Source organism: Gadus macrocephalus, chromosome 21 (genome assembly GCF_031168955.1).
Source record: "Gadus macrocephalus chromosome 21, ASM3116895v1".
Lineage (NCBI taxonomy): Eukaryota > Metazoa > Chordata > Actinopteri > Gadiformes > Gadidae > Gadus > Gadus macrocephalus.
In genome coordinates, this window is record NC_082402.1 from 4,082,671 (window position 1) to 4,087,670 (window position 5,000).

Consider the following 5,000-nt stretch of genomic DNA (forward strand, 5'->3'; position numbering starts at 1 on the left):
GATTATAAAAAAGCCACATCTCTCGCCAGAATTCAACTGAACAACAAACAAAGCCTCATGTTTTCTACAGGTGTATTGATGGGTAGTAGATCACTAGTTTGACAATGGCAGTCTTTTCTGTAGCTGGTGTGTGTTCTATCTAAGTAAACTCTATGTATGCTATGCATATTGTTTATTTAAACTGCAGATACTGTATGCAACAAGACATTTCCTTTGGGACAATAAAGTCCATCTTATCATATCTTGTCTAACAGGAACAGCAGATTTTTTTTTTTTTTTATATACTTTATCATCCACAAAACATAAAAAATAAATAAATATGCATTTATAATACCCGACATAACACTGATTGATTACTCACAGAGGCACCCACACACACACCTGCATTCAGACCCCCTTCTGTTGGTGTCTTATTATTAATCACCCTGTGGTTTTCTATGACCTGATCCGATCCCTCGAAGCACATTATCTCCCATCTTCTCTCACACGCCGATGTTGTCAGTCTGTATCTCACACGCTTCAACTCACAAACACTCAGGAGATGCACATGCCCTGCTCTGGAATGTGCACGTGCACGAGGTAAGAGGCGAGGCTGGCAGCCATGTTGGCGAGGTCACTCGCCGCGAGCAAACGGTTGTTGAGTTGTGTTTCCTCGCAGGAGCCACAGGAGGGATTTATGTACCGCAGGAGTGATCAACTAAGAAACCGACAAGTAACTGTAGGCGAAAGAGGAGGCGTAAAGGTTTGAGGCAGGGGTGAAGACTCAAGGAGGGCGGGAAGGAATAAAAAGGAGAGAGAGAGAGAGAGAGAGAGAGAGAGAGAGAGAGAGAGAGAGAGAGAGAGAGAGAGAGAGAGAGAGAGAGAGAGAGAGAGAGAGAGAGAGAGATAGTAGAGCAGAGGAGATGAGATGAGAGGAAAGAGAGAGAGATAGTATAGCAGAAGAGCTGAGGGGAGAGAGAGAGAGAGAGAGAGAGAGAGAGAGAGAGAGAGAGAGAGAGAGAGAGAGAGAGAGAGAGAGAGAGAAGGAAGTGGCAGCAGGGCTGATTAGCGGATGAATATGGAGAGAAACAGAGAGATGAGGGACAGTTGGTGCCTGATAATGAATGGGCTTCACACAAAAATGATTTGAAAAATATGTGAAAGAAAAAAAGGAAACACATGCACACTCTACATTTGATATTCTGTGTATTATATTGGAGCTACATTTTTGTTTTACCCCCCCACACACACACACACACACACACACACACACACACACACACACACACACACACACACACACACACACACACACACACACACACACACAGTGTGTTGTGTTCAAGCAAAAATTTGCCTGAACACAACATCACTTCGTTAATTCTCACTGCCATCTCATTGGCTGCTGCATTCTAGCCTCCCAACCAATCAACACCCAGGGCAGGTCTGTGGATGTGTGGCTAATGGGAACAACATGGGAACAACTGAATCATCAAGGTATTAAATTGACACACAAACACACACATACACACACACACGCACACACACAAACACAGACACACACTCACCTATACACACACACACAAATACAAACCCACACACACACGCACACAGACACACACACACACAAATGGGAAGACACAGGCAGGCAGACCCACTCAGACATGAAGAGTGCAACTGAGGAAAGGTGAGACGTGTGCAGCATAAAAATCAACCAGATCCATCACGCATAGGAAGGAAGAGAGATGAAGAGAGACGGAGAGAAGGCGAGAGAGAGAGAGAGAGAGACAGAGAGAGAGAGAGAGAGAGAGAGAGAGACAGCGAGAGAGAGACAGCGAGAGAGAGAGAAAGAGAGAGAGACAGGGAGAGAATGAGAGTAAGGGGGAAACCATGCAAAAGAAAAAGATCGGTGAAAATAATTTGACATCTTCGTTATTGACGGCTGATTACCGGAATGATCTGTGTGTTTGCGTGTGTATTCCGCGTGTGTGCATTTGTGTGTGTGTTTGTGGGTTTGCACGTGTCACCTTCCCGCCCTCCACTCCCGCCCCTTTTTGTGAGGCAACCGATAACAACAATGGATGTCACAAGGTTGATTTAAGTTATTCAACTTTCCATCAAGCAAGACTGCTGTCAAGTCCGCCCTCCCCGTCTGATACGTGACGATGAGGCCCACAGATGCAGGGGCTATTGTCCACTGACTCCACCAATACCTACTGACCCACTCTGACCTGCAGAGCTGCTTCCTTCAGTGGGGCCTCATGCCTTCAGAAGCGTTCGTCCTCCGTTAAAGGGGACATATTGAACCACCAGGTGTGCGTGTGATTAGCCATCACAGAAGAGCAACGTTTGCTACAGTCCACGAGGTAGGATGGTAGACTGATCTATCGAGGCCACATCTGGGTGATTTTCAAAACGGCTTGGAATGACTAATCACACTTACACCTGGTGGTATAATATGTCACCTTTAAAGAGCTGGCTGAGAGAAAATTATGAGTCGGTGATTTAAGCAGGGGACATGATAATACCATCTTTAGCGATGGCTTCAGTGATGAAGACAGGATCCGGACTCCTGACTGATTTGGTTCAAGAGAAGGTTAGGTGACATGGCTTTAAACACCATGCGACATGGTTGACTCACCGAGAACATTCTAGGCAGTGGGCAACGTGCTATAAGTTGTACGAGAATAGACAACCCCGTTAAATATTGTTCCTTAGTTATCCATAGGAGATGATCATGAATATTATATCATTATATTGTCACGCTGTGGTTCATTAGCTGTGATTGGTTGGCATAGCTGTCAAAGCAATGCCTGATTCTTTTTTTTACATGGCAATAAAATAATGAGGAAATAAACAGGTATATTGAGACAAAAAGGCATTCGTCACACGTGATGTGTGTGATGAGGTGGGGAGGCTCGTGAGGAGGAGCTTGTGAGGACCATGTCTTGCGAAACAAACACTAGGATGTGAAATGTATACTTCACAGCCCTGGTGTGTGTTTTGTCTGTGTGCGTGTGTGTTTGTGGAGAGTGGTGTTCAAAAAAAAATATGTGACCTGGATAAGGGCTATTCATTATGGAGCAACAGCACTCAGTCCGGCGCCTGCAGGTGATGTTAGGTGTACCCTGGGAGTCTCATTCCACTCTCAGTGTGTTGTGTCTGGGAGAAGGTCTAGGAGGGTGTGTCCGTGTCTGACCTGGACTCATCTGGGATGCAGCAGTCCTCTGAACCCAGAAACTGCAAGGGGCGATGGGAGATATTCTACTCTGTGCTGGCAGAGTTTGTGGTCGCTGTTGGCCAATTTCATGCTTTGAGGTCTCCTCATCTAGCAACATGATTAGTCTAAAAAAAGTCTTAAATAAAGCGAATACAAAATGTCCTGATGACCTAGATTTGAGTTGGGCTGCTATTAGACTTTAGATATAAATATAAATTCACATTTTTGCTACGTGACCTGAACTAACCTCCCCTCGCTGTCACGCTACGCACGTACAGATTTTTCCCCCTTCTCTTGTATCACACAGGCACAACTAATGGAGCCAAGAGGATTATAATCATTGAAATACACACCGTGAGCTTAGCAATGCTCTGCATGTGTCATTGTGTCTTACTGTGTGTGGGGGTGTTTGAGTGTGTGCGCTTTTTCTGTGTACAAGCGGATGAACGTGTTTGAGAAAGTATGCTTGAGTGTGTGTGTGTGTGTGTGTGTGTGTGTGTGTGTGTGTGTGTGTGTGTGTGTGTGTGTGTGTGTGTGTGTGTGTGTGTGTGTGTGTGTGTGTGTGTGTTTATTGGTGATTGTGTGTGTGTGCACGTGTTGGAGTGCATATTGGGATGTACCAACCGACACAACATTCTGATCCAGAACTGAATGTCTTTTGTGTTCAAGGTGTGTATCTATGAGTGTCTTGTGTTTGTGTCAGTTTGTGTAAGTGTGTGTTTGATTCATGTGAGCCCATGGTGGTGTACAAACCACAATAAACGCCTTAACTACAATGAGCATTAGTCATTTATCATTTTAAACATTACATTTTCCTTGATGTCAATAAAGAAACACATTGTCTTTTCAGACGCTTTTTATACAAAACTAAAAAAGGAACCTTATCTCGCTTAAGTCCCTCTCAGTTGGGTTTTTCTTTTCCTCAGCCCAAAAAAGTAACTTCCAGAACTTCTGGAAGTCCATTAAGCCCAAAGCCCACAGAGTGTGAGCTTCGCTTCATGTTTGCAGCGCTAACCAAAAAATGTATGAAATTGCATTGTTTTAAGGGGGCAAATCACAGAGAGCAGCAAAGTAGCGGGCTGCATATTTGCTCTGTATTGCACTGAAGTCTATTACGGATGCGAGAACTCTCATACATTATTCTTCATCTGTCGTGACACGGCTGTGCCTGCTCTAGGCTTCACAGATCAGCATCATAGGAGCGTGTCAAAACATCTCCAGTCGCAGGTATCAAATTAGGCTTGTTTTGTTGTTGTTGTTGTTGTTGTTGTTGGTGTTGTTGTTGTATTTGTGTATGAACACGAAGCCTGGGCTAGCGCTGAGAGTCGGGGGTGGGGGGGGGGAGCGTGTCAAAACAGACCGGGGGCTCCTGACTCCACAGATACAAAATAACCTCGGTGAGTAGCGCAGCACAGAGCCAAGCAGCCAAACAACGCGGCGCCGCAGCGAGATCAAAGAGAATGGGGAAGCAGCGATCCATGAAAGACCTCCCGCCTGCGCTCCTCTATATCTGAACGCCAGTCCGTCTTCAGGGCTGCTTATCCTACACCTCCTCCTCTTCCTGCGCCTCGCGCTGTCCAGCCGTCGCTCCGGACACGCGACTCTTAAAAATAGAACGTCTTGTTATGGTCTCGTGTATGTTTGTTGCATTATGCAAAGCTATAAATGGATTTTCGAAACTTTATATGAGACTGCTTTTATGATTACAAAAAAAACATACATTATTTGGATGTTTATAGTTATTATGTTTAATTAAATTCCTTAAATAAATTTAAAAAGTGGATGGTTCAGGTGTTTTTTT